The sequence below is a fragment of the Castanea sativa genome, chromosome 7 (genome assembly GCF_040712315.1).
Source record: "Castanea sativa cultivar Marrone di Chiusa Pesio chromosome 7, ASM4071231v1".
Lineage (NCBI taxonomy): Eukaryota > Viridiplantae > Streptophyta > Magnoliopsida > Fagales > Fagaceae > Castanea > Castanea sativa.
The window spans coordinates 22,233,098-22,254,091 of NC_134019.1; positions in this window are offsets into that span (position 1 = coordinate 22,233,098).

Sequence of the window (20,994 nt, forward strand, 5' to 3'; positions counted from 1 at the left end):
TACAGACTGAGCATGATCACATAACCAAAGACTGTTCATAAGAATTTCCTAATGATCATCACATAGAGTGCATGTTTCGTCCATCAGAATATGTTGAGATTTCAAATTTTGCTTTATGGGAAGGGCGTCTTTTGCTGCACGCCAAATAAAGTGCCAGATCTTATTAGGAGCCTGGATCTTCCAAATTTTCTTCCAAACACTCTGAGAGCTATTCGAAGAAGAGACGAGCTCAGATTAGTGTTTGCCTCATCAGCAGCCAACATATGATAAGCACTTCAAACACTATAGTCACCATTCGGAGTTAAAAGGCCAAATTAAAAGGTCCTCAGCCCAAGCTTCACTCGCATGAATCTTGCTCACCATCTCAACCTACCACGGGTAGAAACTACTCTCCAAAATTCTTGGGTCCCATATTCTAGTATTTGTGTAAAACAAATTACTCACCCGATTCACTGTTGAACTAGCTCTAGGTGACACAATTTTGTTGTAGTTGGGATCAGGATGCCACCTGTGGTCCTAAACATCTATCATTCGTTCATTCCCTACCCGCCAAATAGCTCCTTTCATTAATCACTTCGCTTGCTTGCAAACTACTCCTCCATGCATAAGAGCATTTCGGATGAATTGGAGCATCCAAAATACTACCACTAGGAAAATACTTTGCACTAAAAAATCTATAAAGGAGTGTAACTTTTTGGTGAATAAGTCTCCAAACTTGTTTGGCTAACAAGGCATTATTGAACTTTTGTATGTCCAGAAAGCCCATACCCCCTACTGATTTCGAGGAACATAAAGAACTCCTTTTAACCCAGTGTATCTTCTTTGAATCTCTATGACCCTACCAATATTTTCAAATCATTGCTTCTTTATCTTTGCACAGTCCAACCGGTAATTTGAAAACACTCACTGAGTAAGTCAGAATAGATTGGACCACTGCCTTGATCATGACTTCCTTACTAGCTTGTGACAGAATCTTCTCCTTCCACCCTTGCATCCTTGCCCATATCCTTTCTTTGACATGAGTAAAGCATGCTTTCTTGTCTCTGCCAACAAAAGAAGGGAGCCCCAAGTATTTCTCATAATGTTGTATTGCTAGGACATTAAGAGACTTTAATTGCTTCTTGGGTTCGTTCATCCGTGTTCCTACTAAAAAATAAGGTGGCTTTCTCCTTGTTTATCATTTAGCTCGAGGCTACTTCATAATAAGCTAACAACTCTTGAATTTTTTTGCATTCCTCCAAGGTAGATCTACAAAACAACAAACAATCATCTTCAAAATAGAGATGAGTAAGCATTGGGACATTTATACAAATAGAAAAACCCTGAATTTCCCCTTATGCTGCAGCTTTCCTGAATAAAGCATTTAACCTTTCTACACAAAACAGGAATAAAAAAGGAGAAAGATTGTTCCCTTGTCTTAAACCCCTCGAAGGTCCCCTTGTCCCCTTGTCAGTAATTAGTCTATTTGCAGTAATGGCACTCTGAGTTTCTGAAATAATAAAATTAAACCATGGCTTGAGACGGTTAGCAATCACCTTACTAACAATCTTATAAATCATATTACAGAGACTAATAGGTTTTAAACTTAGACACTCTTTCCAAATTATGAACTTTTGGAATCAAAGTGATAAAAAGTGTGATTTATGGATTTTAGGAGGGAATCTGAATTTAAACTAGACAAAACAGCTTGAGTAACATCTACACCAATCTAATAAGTATGAAAAAATAAGAGGGCATCCCATCTGGACCTAGGGCCTTTAGCGAGGCCATATCTTTGATTGCTACATCCATCTCCTCAATAGTATAAGGTCATGCAAGTTCTGCCCTCATCTCATCAGTTACACAGCCTGAACTACATCCAAAATATGCTTTAAACCATGTGGATTTGAAGAAGTGAAAATTTGTGTTTAGAAATCAGTCAAAAAACCCGAAAAAACCTCTTCATCCTCCTACCACACACCATTAGCATCTCTCGGGCCCTTGATGAAGTTCTTCCTCTTCCTTTGAGTTGCTAACCCATGAAAAAACTTTATATTATGATCACCTCTTTGCATCCATTGAATCTAAGATCGTTGATGCCACATCCTTTCTTTCTTATCAGATAAACTATTTAATTCAGCCTTTAAGCGAGCTACCTCATTGTAATCCCTTGTTCTGACTAAACCCTCTTTTGCCCTCCATAACCAGTCCTTGGTCTTCTTTATATTTTTCTGCACAGTACCAAAATGATCCCAACTACAAGCTTCCAACATCCTCTTACACTTTTTCAATTTATTTGTTGACAATCCCATGCTTTAGTAATTATATCTCTACACCCAAAATTTGTTACCCACATTGCCTCAAAATGAAAAGGCTTCCTTCTCCATTTTTGATGTTCCCCATTAATGTCAAGTGATAGGAGAATCGGATGGTGATCCGAAGTAAAATAGTTCAGATGCTTTACCCTACCCGTGGGGAACTTTGTCAACCACTCATAATTTGCATCTGTAGACACCGCATTTTGTATCCCTTACGACTCGGGCCCCCGTTCCCTAATGATGCTGAATTCTAAGACCCAAGGTTGGTTTAGGGCCCCATCAGAAATTAAATTGACTTGAGAAGTGTTAAAATGAGAAATATAAATTTTAATGAGCAAATAAATCAATTTTTGAAAAATAAAGCCAAAGGAAACCCTCGCTATGCGTATGCATGTAGTAGCCTATGTACGCAGGCTTGATCTTGCGCACACATAGCAATTTCCAAAAAGTTATATGAGGCAAGTTTTCTGCATTTATGTTGAGGTTTGGAACGAATCCCACATCATCTGGGGATCATTCCAAACCCCTTTTTCACACTATAAAAAGCCTTACATGGTATATTTTCAAAACACACTAAAATCCTACTGTAAAACACTAAGATTCACTAGAAATAGTTAATCAAAAGGGAGTTTTTCAGGAAACACCCTCAAGTTAATTTTCTTTTGATTAAGGCCTTCTCTAGCCTTGATCTTTGAGTTTAATCTTTGCTAATCACTTTTTTATTGAATTGTGAATAGAGACTGAGGGGAATGATAAAAAATCAAGCTTGAAGAGCTTTTCTTTGAGGTATTAGTTTTAAACCTTTCTTTTCCTTTTCTTCATTTTCTGCTTTTAATTCTTCTGTTTTTTTTTTTTTGTATGCTTTTCTAGTCTAGGTTTACATTTTTGTATGTTTAAAATGCATGTTAGGTTGTTAGAATTCTCGTTTCGAGGTTCTAACCTGTTTTTGGTGTTTTTAGGGTTTCTGGGCAAGAACCTGTATACGCATAATTTTGCTTGCGTACGTAGGCTTTATAATGGGTATGCAAGCTTGTTCTTGCGTACGCAAGCCGCAGTCCAAAAACTCTAATTTTTGTTTTTTGCTTGTTTCGCTTCTGCTTTCACATGTTTGTTTGTTTAGCTTCTTTTCCCATACTTTTATGCTTTCAATGCCTATGTTTCACATGTTTAACTGCTTGGTTTGCTATCATATGGTAGAATTAGGGTTTATCTTGTTTTTTATTGTTTTGATGACATGAACATGCATTCACATGCTCATGCATAGATGCCATATGTGCTGAGTTACTGCAAGGTAAGTAAAAACGCATTTGTAATGTTCATGCATTTGTGATATAATCTTGTCTTGATAATAGAGGTGAATATGCTTGTTTGGTTGAGTATTTCCAAAGTATACATGCAATGCTTTTAATAATGATATGCTTGCTATATTCTTGCTTTTATATGATGACACATGTGCCGCCTTGTTAGAGATGATATGTTATGCCTTAACTAGATGATTGTTATAGTATGATGATGAAGCATGCTTAGATGCATGATTAGGGTTTGTGATGTGATGAATGCCTTGATGCCATGATTAGGTGAATGCTAGGATCTTTGATGAAGTGATATGCATGATAGGCTTTGTTTGTGAGCATGATACATGGTTAGGGATGTTTGATGCCATGTTGATTGCTAGATGTATGTTAGCGTGTGTGTGAGTTAGATACAAGTATTGAGTGTGCCTTTAATAAGGTTAAGACATAAAACACAATGATGGAAAGTCAACCTTAGGATTGGGCGGTTTTGGGTGCCTAACATCTTTCCAAGACCGTACCTTAACTCCAAATCCATATCTCTGGTAGTAAGATCAAAAGGTCCTTCCTTAAAAGGACGCTATATATATGGTTCCTAAATCATTGCAAAAACTAGGTGGCGACTCCATTTCGAGCCCCCTTGCGTCCACAGTGGCGATTCCACTAGGAATTGTGAGTTTAATTCCTATCTGTCCTTGTCTTAACCTTAATAAAGGCTTATTCAATATTTGTTTGCACACACATTCACATGGTTTTTTTGTCCCTTAACCTCGGTTGGTGATGAGTGGGAAGATGGAAGGTTCCATTCGGGCCCAAGTCTTTCGAAAATCATCCTACCAACTCACAATATGTGCCATTACTTATGATGGCATTTGAGTATGTTAACAGTTTGCCACCAATCCACAAAGGTCCACTTAGGCCTTCAGTTGGAATCATGGCCCACTTAGTTTTGAGTGACCTAGTTATCTATCCCTTTAGCCTTAGGGAACCTACCCACACTTAGAGAGATCCTAGATTCTATAAAAAAAGGGTACCCTTTATATATCTCTTATTTGTTCAACCATATCTTGTAATCACCTAATTCTAAAGGATAGATAAAAGATGTAAAATTGGAAGGATGACCCTAAAGTTATGGCATACCCTAAGACAAATGGGACAAAAGATAAGAAGTTCACATGTAAGTGGCTTGTCCCTAAATCTAAAGGGTATATCTCAACTTGAAAGGTTCATAAAACTATAGCCTAATTGCTATCATAAGCCCAAATCAAAAAGCCTTTTTGAAAAAGAGGACTTTAGGCCTAAGATAACAAGTATGCTATAGACTTAGCATCCAAGATCCTACAAAGTTAATATGAATTTCCCTTATCTTGGTCCTCTTTGTTTTATACCTAGGCCACAAAATGATGAGAACTTCATGGAACTTGAGAGGAATGTTAAAATATATTCTAGCTAATGGGCTACTTCAAAAAAAAAAAATGAAAATAATAATGAAATGAAATAAGAAGAGCTCAAAGGTGATGAATATATTGTAAGCCCATATTTGAGACAAAAGGTTGAAAATCCCTAAGTACATTCTAATGGAAGCCCATGAGGGTAAGATGAGATAATTGTTATAAATGGACCAAAGCCTATGAAACAATAGGTAATGTCCATGAGAGGAAAGTGAGTGACTTTGTAATCAGGCCTTCACTAAAATGGACTTAAAGATTTTCTAAGGACACCTAAAAACAAAAGGAACCTTTTAATTGGGACTTGGACTTAATAAAAATGGGACTTCTTTTCAGACATTTTGCACTACCAAAGTTTTAGAGAACACGTCTCCACTCCAATTCAAGTCCAATCGAAGGTGAGACATTCAAAAGGAAAGGATGAATGCTTCAAGTGAAAAGGTCCTTATGCAAAAGATACTTGAGTGTGTGGAAGTGCAAGTTGAAGTTCTTAAGAAGATAATAAGCCACCTCTCCAAGATAGAAGAAGAGGAAGATGAAGAAGACAAGGCTAACTATGGATAAAGTGAGTTGACTTAAGAAGACAACGACTGCATGGTGACAGAAGGGAAGGTCTGCTTACTTCTACTCAACTTTACGCCACAATTGAAGAGCACTCCCAAACCATGGACTTTCAAGAGGTCCATGTCAACGACTTCTCTGAATCAGGATACGCGGGATCGTGGGAAGACCATGATTGGCTAGAATGGACCTCGAAGGTGGGGACAACTTAAGTCACCTCAACTTGCTTCATGCTTGAACGCAACATGGACCCTTCTTCCGATGACGACCAATACCTTGCAATGAATCAAAAAGAAGAAGAAGAGGAAGAGGGTGATGAAGTGATCAGCTATTAGAGTGAAGATGATGGCGACTAATTATTCAACGAGGTGGGAAGAGATTTTCCCAATGAGGGTGAGATTCTGTATGACATAACCAAAGCTATGCACGTATGGAAACCTCTAAAAGAGGAGGATTGGTCCGTTGAGTTGAAGGAGGACAAGGAGAAGAGTGACAAGCCATAAAGAAGAAAGAAGATAGAATTCATCATGCCTATTGTGGGCAAATTAATAATTGGACTTGGGTTGGGTCTTCTGAAAATGCAGGAAAGAAAATGTGTACTATAAGTCTCAATGTACTTTTCAACATTTTTAATAAGATGAATTTTGATTTGGCTTATATTGATATGTCCCATAATATTGAAATTATGCACTTAAATGATTCAAATGAATTTGAAAATGAAATTAATAAACAATTGGAAAAGAGAATTGAACCTATGGAACCAACTTTTGAAACTCTTAATTTGGGCAATGATAAGAATCCACATTTGATTAAAATTGGCTCAACCCTAAATGAGAAAAAAAGAAAAGATCTCAAAGAGTTGCTCACCAAATTTCAAGAGGTGTTTGCATGGTCCTATGAAGGTATGCCTGGCATTGATCCTGAGATAGCCCAACGTCACATTGACACTCATGCTCACATGGTGCCCGTCAAACAAAAGTTGAGGCGTATAAGAATTGAATGGCTTCTAAAGATCAAAGAAGAGGTTACTAAGCAATTGAAGGTATGGTTCATCAAACCTGTACACCAAGCTAAGTAGATAGCCAATGTTGTGCCTATACCCAAGAAAGATGGGAAGGTGAGAATATGTGTGGATTTTAGGGATTTGAACAAGGCCTGCCTTAAGGATGACTTCCCTCTTCCTCATATAGATGTCTTAGTGGATAAGACAGCTAGTAGTGCCTTGATGTCCTTCATTGATGGTTTCTTAGGGATACAACCAAATCAAGATGGCTCCTAAAGATATGACCAAAACTACCTTTACCATAGAATGAGGAATCTATTGTTACACCGTGATGCCATTTAGGCTCAAGAATGCGCGTGCAACCTACCAAAGAATGGCCACAACCTTGTTACATGATATGGTGCACAATAAGGGAGAGGGTCACCTCGTTAACTTGAGGAAGTTCTTTGAAAAGATCAAGAAGTATAGGCTAAGATTGATTTGGGATATTATCATCGTCCCCATTATCCTCCTCCTCATACCCTACCACTCGAATATCAACCCAACCTAATAGGTTGGGTTGGATTGAGTTGGTTTTAGTAGGCTGGTGGATTGGCTGTACACCCTTGGCCCAATGTCACACAAGAGAGATCAAAATTAAGTAATGCCCAACCAGTGAACATAAATGATAGAAGAGATTAAAATAAATGAATAAAAGAATCCAAAATATTAATAGCATACTTGTCCATACAATGCTATTATTTGAATGTTATTGTAGCAAATGCTAAATTTATTTGGCATTTGACACATTTCATAAAGGTAATTTTTTGTGTTTGGTGTGCTAAATACTAAAACTTTAGCATTTAGCACACATGATGCTAATCCTCTTAGCAAACATCTAGTTATTAATGTGGCTAGGATTGTTGCAAGAGAAGCAAATTTAGTTGAAAACCCTTGTGGTCAAAGATTTGGAAGTTTTAACATCCCAAAATAAAATAAAAGAGTTGGATAACTTGCAGAGCTATCCTCCATTCCTCCCTACCGGGAAAGATCTAGCCCAGATGGAATAATTATCTGAAGATTATGAAATTTGTTTCAGGTCAAGACTCAAGAGGACTTCATATTTATCGGTGAAATTAATACAACAGTTGGATCATCAAAAGTTGGGAAAATAGAGATATTGAAAGTTTGAGATAGAGTTCTGTCTTTTTATGTATTAACTCAGTAGCTTATTGTTTAGCAAATTTCGTTAGGAATTTAGCTAATAATTTTGTTTGGATTAAGGACTTTCCAGTTTCCACCACCTGCAGAGAAAGCTTTGTATATATATAACTTTCAATCATGAAATGATACGTACAAGTTTAAACCCCCCCCCCCCCCCAAAAAAAAAAAAAAAACCTCTAGGATGTCAAATTGATTTTAGTTTAGCTCAATTGATAAATTTTGACTAAATTGCTTATATCTTTAGCATTTGGGGTAATTTTGATTTTGCCCCCTAAAATTTTAAAATTTTTTTTTACCTTAACATTTTTATCACTTTGATTTCAGGCCTTTCATCTATTTTTGTTGATGTGGTGGCCACTAAGTGTAGCACTGGCACATGTGAAAAGGTTCTTAATTGAAAATTTTTCAAAATTTTGGGCCTTTTTAGTGTAATTTTTCAAAAATCAACAATAACTTCAAAGAAACATAGAAAGACTATAGTGCAGAACACAACACAAATTGATTATTAAAAACCACGTAGCACACTTGTCTTCAACTAGTTTTAAAAAAAATCAAGGCTAATATTCAATTTAGTTATTAATTTAATTTCAATTCTCAAATCAATCCTTAAATTTTGTTTATTTTCAATTTTTTTTTTTTTTGTAAGAATGAATAAGCTTGGTTTTCCCATCTACATCTACTAAGAAACGACCCCTTTTAAATACTTTAAAAAAAAAAATAAAAAAAAAAACTAATTTGACTAAAAGCCTACATAGATGGGTCATTAAATAGATTTTTTTTTTCCTTAATAACTCAATAGTTCTTTTTTTATTATTTAAAATTTGATAGTCTCTTTTTTTTGTAATCCTAATAATTTGATAATTATATTAAGAGGAAGAGACTGAGTAAGAGATTTAAAACAAGATTATTTGCATATAAAAAAAAGTTTAAACAATTTCTGCTTATTATAAAACAGACCTCAAGGAGTAAGGATATATTCTTCCCAAAAAAAAAAAATAATAATAATAATAATAAAGAGTAAGGATTATAAATAAATTAAATTATAAAAATTAAATTAAAAAAAAAAACTGACCAATTAAGTAAAATTAATTCCTCTTCATCTTCTTAATGGATATTACATTCATGCAATGACCTTCAAGTTCTGAGACAAGCCCATGCTTCTCTCATTGTCTCAAAAGGTTCGAACCCATTCTCTGTTGCCTAAAAGCTCATTAGCTTGTACGCCCACTTCCATGACAGTGTCATGTCATCCGATCCGGGTATTTATCACCTTAGAGGAACTCATACTATTGCATGTAACTTGATCATTTAGTTCCCATTTTGATTTGGGTCTTTCTGACATGGATCAAGGGTGTTGCCAATGATAGTTGCACGTTTCCGATAGTAAACCAAGTTGTTTCCTCGCTTCAGAGTGATGTAATACATGGAGAGATGGTCCTTTGTGTCTCAACGAAAATGGGTTTTGGATTTGATTTGTATTTTTGCATTACGATGATCAAGGTTTATGTGAAATGTGGGTGTGTTGTTTACGCACGTAAACTGTTTGATTAGGTGTCACATAGAGATTTGGTTTCTTGGACATCGATGATTTCAGGGTATGTTTGTGAGGGAAATTGTGATTGTGCTTTCGTTTTGTTCCTGGAAATGATGGTAAAGTTTGAACCCAATCCAGTGATTTTGATGGTCATGCTGCAGGCTTCTTGTGCTTTAGTTTTGTTACATTTGGTGCTTTGATATCAGGTTTCATTCAAAATGGATATATTAAGGATGCCATAAATTTGTTCCCTCAGATGCAAGCTGCAAAATTTGAGCCCAGGGCTGAGATTTCGACAAGCATTCTTGATGCGTATACTCATCTGGGAGCGATGCATAATCCATGGTTTCTTTATAAGAAACTTGTTTTACAGATCTATGGAGGAAACGACACACAAGGAAACCTCTATCTTAAACATGTATATAAGATGTGGAGATCAGCGAAAGCTTGTATTGATCCTCTCGTCTCAGATGCCAACCTCCCTGATTGGTCCATCAGTGCAGCCACTAGTAAAATTCGTTTTCTTGCTGGATCCATTCTTTGTTTTATGTTTGCATGGGTTAAAAGGTTATGTAATTCAGTTGCTCAGCAGTAGCTAAGTTAGATTTAAATTTCATGTCAAGCCTTTTGTTTTAATAAGGCTAACCTACCCCTAGGCCTCGATTCTGTTTGTAAGGTTGATGCCCCACTTTTGTAGTCCTTTGGTTTTAATGTCATTGAAGTTTATCAAAAAAAAAAAAAAACATTTGGGCAGATCATTGCTGGTGGTCCAGTTGGTGCATATGGAGTAAGGAGGGAGATTGTGGAAATGGTGGCACTGGCAGGACTAATTTACCAGGTTGGGTCCTTTAGTGGAAATCCATTGGCAATGACGATTGGCACACACACTCTTAGGTGATTGCAGGAGCCTGGAAGTAACAAATATTTTGGAGAAGATCTCAGGTGAACTTATTCAAGGTATAGTTGATGCTGGGAAAAAGGTAAGGCACGCAATTTGTGGTGAGTTTATAAGCAGGATATTTGGGTTTTTCTTCACAGAAGGGCCTGTTTACAACTTTTAGGATGCAAAGAAACGTGATACTGCTAGGTTTGCCTGATTCTATTGGGGAATGCTAGAGGAAGGAGTGTATTCTGCTCCTCCATAGTTTGAGGCTGGATTTACAAGCTTGGTACACTCCTGAACATATCCGGAAAACAATAGCAGCTGCAGAAAGTTTTAAAGCAGATTTCGTGTGGCAATGGCAATTTCTATATCTATAGTTTTTGATTTACCTTCCCATTTTTTTTACCCCTCTAGAATATTTATTGCTTTGTAGTCGGATAGAGAAAGCTATAGTTGATTTCATTTTTAAGGTGCATCTCTACCTGCCTTTCCACCCAAAGATAGCATTTCTGCTTATTAATGTAATCCTTTTTGTGTCTTGGTAACCGTTTGAGAGTACTATTTATTCAAAAAGCTAGTTTCCAAATGTGGTATTTGTTCACTTTCAACATTATTTACTATTTCTTTGGGTACCAGCAACCCTGTGCAGTGAGATTTACAGCATGCAAAAAAAAAAAAAAAAACAAAAAAATTCGGAGTTTCAGAAGTCTGTCATAGATGACTGGCTCACAGGCACCATTCACAAAGCTTAGTGAAATCACCCCATTCCATTTTCATGTTTGTAACAGTAACATGCTATCATAAAATGCATTGGTTCCTATTACTGCCAAACCCAAAAGGGAATTTATTAAAAAAAAACCTTTAATGCATCTTTATTAAATTTATAATCCATTCATGGAGCAAAACAATCATAAATGAATCCATCATTAACAGAACAAGCATTTCCTATTGAAATTTGATTGCAGACTCTGTCTTTACATAAAATAAAATATAAAAAAAGAAAAGCAAAGAAAAGGAAGTACTTATTCCAAAGTTGTAGAAGTCTAGGGCCCTTAAGGAAGTACCTTTTTTTTAATCCAATATCTGTCTCTTCAGTAGTTTGTGTTTAGAAAGATAGTTTTTGACCACAAAGGATATGGCTTAATGGTAGGAGTTTTTATCCCAGCACTTAGTTAGGAACAATTCGAGCGATAGCTCCTGCGAGATCTATGTAGTACACGTGATAACCATTGCTGTCACGTGGCGTGAGGTCGATGAGCTCACACTAAAGACCCATTTTTTTTATTTAGTGCAAAAAAAAAAAACAAAAACAAAAACAAAAAAAGAAAGAAAGAAAGACAGTTTTTGCTAGTCTACACTATAGTAGTTTACGTTCTTATTATAAAGCACACAAAGCAGGTCTTGGTAGTTAAATACAACGTTGTCCCAGGGAAACCCACCCCTTAATTTTCCAATTCCATTTATTAATTTATTGTGGAATATACTATTTATATAATACCACTTAATTTATTACATGTAATAACATAACAGAACCAAAAATATCATTTGGACTAGAATATACAAACAGAGGTATCAAATAAATTAAATTTATATTTGAAATTTTGAATTGAAAAAAAAAAAGAAAAAGGAAGGCAGGTATGGGAAATAAATGGTAAAACCTTGGGGTAAAATGGGGAAGATGAAAAAAATGTTGCCGTTAGAAAACTTGGTGAGAAAGAGAGAGCAAGTGATAATATTGAGTTGCTCTGTTTTGTTATCTCCGAGTCAGAGACGGAGAGACTTCAACGGGGCTTTTTTGTTTTAATCAACATACATGTGTTTTTCCTTCAACATCAATTTATCATTCAATATGATTCCAAAAATAAAAAGGTAAAAAAAAAAAAATACTATCATTAATTCATTAATTGGAGATATACAAAGAACAAAAAATTGTAGCCATATTTTCTCCATACCCACATAAAGAAGAAAAAATGCTGTTCATTACAATGGTTTGCATCAAAACTTGTTTGTTCATAGTAGCATGAACGTGTAATCATTATATGTACTAACCAAAAATAGATAAACAAATTGAGTCAATTCAATTGACAAAAAAGAAAACAAAAACAAAAACATAAAATCGGTTGAGAAACAAGATGTTTTTCTTCTGGTATCACCAAACCAAACCCTTTTGGCGTTAGATCAGATTTGGAAAAAAAAAAAAAAAATCATCGGAGAAACCAACTCTTCTTCTGGTAATTTGCCATGAAAAGCAATAACACAATCAGTGACGCAAGAGCCAAAGGCATTAATGACTCTTTCTTGAAGGAGTAGCAAGTCTTATCTGAACTTGAATTGTTGTTGTTGTTGTCAACATTATCTCTTAAAATCTCAGACTTGTATTTGGAAACCTCGGGTGATGCCAAGCAGTGCAAAATTATCACCAATAGCAAAGGCATTAATGCTTTAAAGAGTGCCCAAGCCATGGTCATATGTGATCCCATTCCCAAGGGTTTCTTGATGCACACATTATTGATACTGAAACGCCATGACATGGCGAGAAAGATGGAAAGCACCACCGAGATTAGTACCAATTCTATCATGGAGGAGGGGGATTTTCTGCCTTTTCTCTTGTAGTTGTAGTCAGCCATATCCATCAATAATAAAACCAGTCACAGAAACCCAGTGTATATCTTGCAACCCACAACAGAACAAACCCACCAAAATTGAAATCTTGGTTCAAGATTTGATTTCTTTTTGACGAATGGGTTTTTGGGGGTTATGTTGATTGTTGAAGAACTTTCTTTTTCCGAGGGAGAAAAGGAGAGAGAGTTGCAGTGACACCAAAATTTCTTTGATTTTTTTTTTTTTTGGTTTGTGTTGGAACAATTTTTATAGCCGTTGTACCATATAGCTTTATTTACTTTTATACCCCAGTTTTTCTTCTTCTTTGCATTTTTATTTTTAATGTTTATTTATTTTTAGTACGGTTTCTTTTCTTTGGACTATAGACTTATGAAAATTTGTGTGTGTGTGTGTTTTTTTTTTGTTGTTGAAGTAATTGTATTTGCTTTCATTTATTATTGACTCTATCTGTTTTTTTTTTTGGGACCTTCATTTTAATTTGAACTATTACTGTCTATATTCCCACATGATTCACACATTAATTAAAAAATATTTTAAGAATATTATCAAAACTATCTTAATAATTAATAAACAACTTGAAACTTTTTGCACCCAGAATAAATGAACTATTTAGTAATTAATGGGTCACTTGATAAAAAAAAAAAATTAATTTTATAATATGTAACACATATGTTGAGCCACTTAGGGTAAGAACGATTAATAGGATGTAACTTTTATTATATTAAAGCACAAAATTATAATAGATGATTAAAATAAATAACAAATTTTATTTTGAAAATTCTTGAAACTTTTGGAAATAGAATTTCAGTTTGAGTAGCATTTTAAATTTCTAGAAATTTAGGTAATAAAGTTTTACTTAAAATACACAATTTTAACAATTAATAAAGCACTTGATATTTTGATAATAAGGTTTCATCTTAAAGTAATCTATCTTAATAACTAATGAAGCACATGACAAAAGCTCATTTTGTGTACCATATATATTGCTCAACTACATCTTATAGGATTCAACTTTAATCGTATAAAGATATAATATTATATGACAGTTTAACTTCTTCATCACTTTTCAGAAGAAAGAAAAAAGGTAAATAATTTTTTATTTTGATAGATTACATATATAACCATTTAATGTATGAAGTCTAACTAATTAAATCGTGTAATTTCAAAAGTAACTAGAACATGAAATTGTCAAAAAATGACAAACCAAACCCTAACCCCTGGAATTCAAAAAGTAAAAAATTAAACATCCAACCTATATTAAACCGCTTAATTTGTTACTTTTGAAATTATTAGGATTTTTTATTTTTTGACAAATGAAAATTTTTGTTTTATTTTTTAGGTGTATGGATGATAGTGTTACAAGCATTTTCCATTGAAATTTGATTGTAGAAATTGTCTTTACATATAAAAAGAAAGAGTAAAACTTAAGTACAATACTTAGATACTATTCTTTAAGTTCTCCTTTTAAGATTTTACTATGTGAATTTTTTCTCAATCTATTTTTTAGTTAAGTAGCTACATGGCTGTATCTTACAAAAGAATCTAAAAAACAAAAATTAAAGTATTGTAATTAAATTTTGTTCAAAACAGAAAAAGAAAAAGGAAGTACTCATTCCAGAGCTGTAGAAGTCAATGGGGCACTTAATGTTGTCAATCTTTCAACCTTCTGAAAGAAGTACTTTTTCAGTTTTTGTATCCAATGTCTGTCTCTTTAGCAGTTTGTAGTTTGTGCTCGCCAACTACGGTAGTTTACATTCTTATTATAAACGCACAGAAAGCAAGACTTTGTAGTGAAATACTCAGAACCTTTGTTTTGTTTTTGCGGTTCTCCTTTGGCTTATATATGTCTTTTTGGGTTCGTTTCTGTTTCTTGATGAGGATGTACGTAATAAACAGAAAAGTTGAATTATGTTGGTTTTTTTTTTTTTTTGTAATAAAATTATGTTGGTTCTGACAGTGTCTTCTTCCCGCTGTCTATCATTGTTGAGATGAGAAGATTGTACACTTATATTTGTTTATTAATTTTGGTAGTCCTTGAAATATTGATATTTATTGTGGAATATATTTATTTATATACATTGTTGAGATGAGAAGATTGTACACTTATATTTGTTTATTAATTTTGGTAGTCCTTGAAATATTGATATTTATTGTGGAATATATTTATTTATATACACTACTTAATTTACTACATGTAATTATAAAACAAAAAATACCAATTGGACTAGAATATACAAACAGAGGTATCAATATTTAAAATTTGGACAAAATTTAGGTATAATACCTTAAGTGCAGTTCCTTAAATTCCTCTCTTAAGATTCTGACATGTGAATATTTAACTAAAAAATAAAGTTTCATCACATGAGAAAAAATCACGTGACAGAATCTTAAAAGGAGAACTTAACGAATAGCACCTAAGTTTTGCCTTTAAAATTTATATTTGAATTGAAAAAAAAAAAAAAAAAAAGGGAAGTGGAGGAGGATGGCAAGTCTGAGAATTAAATGGTAAAGACTAAGGGTAAAATGGGGAAGATGAAAAAAAAGTTACCGTTATAAAACTTGGTGAGAAAGAGAAAGCGAGTGAAAAATTTTGAGTTGCTCTGTTTTGTTATGTCCGACTCAAAGACGGAGAAATTGGTTCATAAAATTACAATGTTTTGGAGGAAAAAGCCATTTTGAGTTTGCAAACTTAGAAATTAGAACTTAACCAAAAGTTAAAATAAACAAAAAAGAGAGATTCATTAAAAACTTTGGCATTCTAGGGTTTTTTTTTAAAGTGAGATTTCAGCTAATCCACAAAGAAAATTCCTCTAGAAATTTAAACCATTTAGATGAGAGACACATCAATGCATTGTTTTTTACTAACAAAAGTGAAACCCATCACATGTTGGTAAGTTTACTGGAATGGCCTATTAGGATATGTGTCTTTTAAGTCCTATTATATTATACTATGTATGACATTATGTTGTGATTAATAAAGTTGTCTTATTATTATCTAAAATAATGGTAACATGAATATTTGGATATTATCATATAGTCCATGAGATGCATAGTACGTGATTTAGTTACAAAATATATAAATCATAAGTTATTTGTAAACTCAGAATTTTAGTTTGTAGTCGGTGATGAAATTTGGTTTTTCATCTGCGAAGACTATAATATATCAACTAAGATAATTTGTCTTGATCATGGAAGTGAAGACTTCTACTTGCTATGTTTTAAGAGTTAAGACAAATTAGGTTTTTCATCTACGAAGACTATAACATATCAACTAAGATGATTTTTCTTGATCATGGAAGTAGAGACTTTTAGTTGATATGTTTTAAGAGTTAAGACATATTGAACTGGACCGATGTGAGATTTAGTATTCTCCTAACGACTATCCAATGAATAGTAAATCTCACGACTTCTATTTACATCAACTCTTAATCCTGAGAAAATAATGAACCTAATCATGAAGTGTAAGTTACTTTGATATATCAGGATTGAGATCTAAAGTCACAATCAAAACCTCAGTATGTTGCGTAGCCACATTTAGCATTGAAGAAACATATATTCTCAAGATGGAATTCATAATCTCTTAACAGAAATATAAAATATTCCCTTGAGATAAGTTTAATGGGTTTGGTTATTCAGAATATTAGGTCTAACCACTTTAGTAAGAAGTTATTAAAATATATATTTATGAGATTGGATTTCATAAATATATGATGAATAACTTAAAGGATTAAACAGTGTACTCAAGGATTAAGATGTAGTAAACTTCAAAGTGACAGTCAACATTCATGACTTTGTATCACTACGAATATTTTAATGAGGGGGTTGCATGTATAATAAAGTCTTGAGATATAATTTATTAATGAGGCCTAGAATTCAATTATATTTATATAGTGATATTAAATATAATTAATGGTAATTTTGGACTTGTTAAGAGTTGACAGATAAGCTCAAGACCCATTAGAGCTAGAGTCTTATTTGATCTCTTTTGGTCCCACTCCAAGCCACATACTAAAGCCCAATTAGAATGACCCAAAAGGTTAGTCTAATTAAATAATCAGTTATATATAAAGAGAGAAACATACAGAATTTAGTATTTGTATGAAATTGTGTGTATATGAGTGTAAAACACTCTCTTATTCTCCCTTGAACACATACGTGAAAACTGATTGAGAGACCACACTTTTTGGGCACAAATGGAATTAGAGTGAAGATTAAAAGTGTTCCCGAGTCTTTCTAACCTTTGGTTTTGAATTATACCGCACCAAGGTATGCTTTCCTGTTCTTAAATTCTGAAATTTACATAGTACATGTTATTAATTGCAAATAAAGTAGATCCATTAATTTTTTGCTGTGTATGTTTTGCATGCGATACAAACCATGTTGGATCCAACATGGCCATTACAATTCAACAAAAGACCCACCCAATTTTCATACCTTTGGGTCTGCTATTGAGACTCCAGTGAAACTTAACTCTAATTGGGTGACGAAAAAAGAATTAAAGTAAGAAACAAGGGTAGGTGCAGACAGTAGAGACACATGGGGAATTGAACTGATATTGATTGTGCAGATACCATGGGGAATTGTGGCGTTAAGATATGGTCTGGTTTAGAGGAAAAAATCACATTGGTAACTCAAATGTGAATATGGTGGTATTAACAAAAGTTCTTGGAGCAATTTTAATTTAAAGCAGGTTTTACTCCACGTTCTTAAGATGCTACAGTTTAGGGTGGAATGTGAAACATCTGATCTTTTGAGTGTCAATTCTTGAGAGGTTTTGGCTGCAGTGTGGGAACTCTCTCCTACAGCATTGCTGAACTCCATGTTTTAACAAATGAGCAATCCCCATGCCATCTACACATGATGCTGTATCAATTAGCTGGTTAGAGAAGAACTATCCATTGTGGAAGCTCAAAACTATAATTACGGCCTTACGGGTCCTACACAATTTAGAAGTCCTTTTGGTCCTACAAGTGTCAATGGTAGTCAATAGTAGCCAATATTTATCAGATTACATTTTTGGCTAATTAAGTTCTTTAGGTACTTTTAATTAGTTTTATAATGTAGGGCAAGGATCTATCTAATCGCAGGGCTGGGGGTTTGTATTTCTCTTGGGTTTTGTATAGCATTGCAAAGGGTTAAAATTCTCACCTTTTGACAATATGGCAGATTATTGAGAGCTGAGAATTCCTAAGCATCTTTCTCTATTGCTCTGTTTCTTTCTCCTCCATCATCTACTTGCCCTTTTTTTTTCTCCACTTCTCTGTTATTGATCTTGTAAGGTTGAATTTATTCAACCATGTGTTGACTTTATTCCGTGCCAAATTTGCTTATAATTCAACATTTAGAAACTCTGTATTTAGGTGAGAATTATGTAAAGAGTTGTGTGTGTGAGAGTGTGAAGAATTGATCAAGAGTGTGCATCAAAGAGGCAACTCGAGACTGGCCACCCGCCAAAATCTGTCATGTGTGAAGTTTGCAAGAAGTTGAAGGGTCAGGACAGTTGAATCACTACAAAACAAAAGGTACAGTCTGACCATTTTGTTATTTGGTGACTAGAACTCGCGACTCATTCTAGTTGCAAGTCACTCGCCAAAGCACCCTGTTTTGCAGAAAAAATGACTTTTCGCATTCCTTACATACCCTGCTATAAATATCCTGGTACCTACGAAATGTAGAGAGCTTCCAGAGAGAACTTTGAGAGATAAACCCTAGAGAAAACCAAGATTGACTCATCCACAATCTTATACATTTGAATCTCCAAATTCCTCTACTCTCACTCTTTCCATTGTCATACCCTTGAGAGGAACTTTAGCCAAATCTTTACCTCACTATATTCATATCAGTGAGAACGTTATTTGGTACTTGGGAAGCAGTTCAAGAGAGAACCAATTCATTTGGTTGATACAATGGGCTTATTGCAGAATCCGGTAAGCTAGAGAAGACAAGGTTAGGCTTAACCCTGTTGGAGCAAGAAGTTTGGAGGGCTTAGGTGTATTGGGTAAATTAGGCTTAGAGGGTCTATTGCTATTCATATATCCCAACTAATTTTCTAGTGGATCATTTTACTGTTTGGAGGGCGGCGGAGAGATTTTTCACTGAGTTTTTCGATTTCCTCTTCCATAACACGTGCCGGTGTTATCTTATGTTTGCATCTCTCTAACCCTTACTCTTTGCTTTTAATTACTACTGTGTTGTGATTAAATTATGGCTTAGAGTTGGTTACTTGTTTGGGTATAGTTTATATTTATCATTCCGCACATACATTGTTTGAATATAAGCTTGTGTTGGTAATTTTGAAATTGAGGGTCTAAACATTCACTAGTATTTTACAAACTAAGATCAAATCAAATCCTCAAACATCCTTTTAATCCTATTGAACCTAAATTATATTCCCCTATACTTCTCGCTATCTAACTAATTGACCCAACCTTCTTTCACATTTAATTATAATCCTATTTTCCCTCTACTGCTAGGGTTTGCAAGATTCAGACCATGTCCTGCATCAATATGTCCATGTACTTTGACAACGAAAGATATAAAAGAGGGAAATATGTTTGTAGTAAATTTGATATGATGCCAAGTAGTATGATATTTCCACAATTTTAGTTCTTAGAACATCAAGTAGTAAATTTGTCCACTTTCTAAAACAACAGCTCCCCCTTAAACTTGTTCATTCTTTTAACTGCATCCAATTTTTTTGCAATGTCCCTTCAGGAACTTCCATTTTTAATGATATCTTACTTTTGACATTTTGTATGCAAAGGATCGTGCCATTGCACAATATGCTATCACATTTACTTACATTAAGCCAGACATAACACATAAAAAACAATGACACAGAACAACTATTCACAAGTGCACCGCACATTTGTAACCTGACTTTACATGGAGTAGAATCAAATGAAACACATACAAATTTAAATGACAAAACAAACGAGAGATCGTACACCAGTTTCTCATTTGCCGCTAGTTCAAAGAATTTGAGCCTAGAAATTTTCTTGATGAGTATTAATTATTATATGATGGTAAATTATTTGTACTGAATGTATGTCAGTGATCATGTCAAGCACAAGGACAACAAAACAATGCCTTTATATGTTCCTAAATTAAATCTTTTATACAAGAAACACGTCAACAATTATTCAATTTCATTGCAACTGACACGACCCAGGAAATTCATATACTGGCTTGAGAGCACAGCCATACATATATTCACCATTGTGAGGCAGATCTTTTTGTAAATCAGAAAGTTCTGGTATATTTGAGAAATGTGGGAAATTAAGGAAATAATAAATGTTTACCTGTCTAACGGAGTTCATTCCAATTAGCACGGACGAAAAGTCCCTATTTGACAGACTATATTGCATAGCTAACTTAGAAATATTCTTCCTCTTTTCTTTACAGTAGGCTGCAGCAGCTTGACATACAGACTGTCGGAAGTATACAATAGATGAAGTAGTTAAAAATACTTTATATTACATCCTTCAAGCTACAACCAGATTTAAGAAACCATGTAATCTATCTACTTATGAGTAGACAGTAAAAAAATTAAAAGAACATTTAAGATGTTTGATGGCGAAAGGGCACAATAGCTAAGAAAATTGACAGAGGTGACTCCTCTATGTATGTGGATGGACATCAAATCTTAACAAGTTGACCAATTAGGTTTATTTCACATATAGATCTTTGTTTATCTTTCATTTTAGCAGGGAAACATGTTGTCCGTTCTTACCTTAATCTGGTTAGATAAAAGGAGTCCAACTAAATTCAGTGTGCCCACAAAGAATTTATTGTGAACAACATCCTCTCAGATCTTAAAAACGTAATAAACATTATTAATCCCATAACAAAAATGTAAAGCTAGTTGCAGCCTTGCAGGTGTCCGAGAAATAACTTAGGTAGGAGAAATTTTCTAGATATCTATATATTTTGTATAATTTTATATTCATAATCAGAATAGATATTCTCATTCTACTATTTTTTCACTGTCGCAAGGCATAAAATATGCATAACTGGAAGGATCCATAAAATATTTTGTAATAAACATTCTTGCATGGTGATTTCTTTTATTGGCCTGAAACCCAAGCACACTTGTACAAATACAGATGTGATGTTGGGTAAATGGAATGAAATTTATCTCCTGATGCAAGA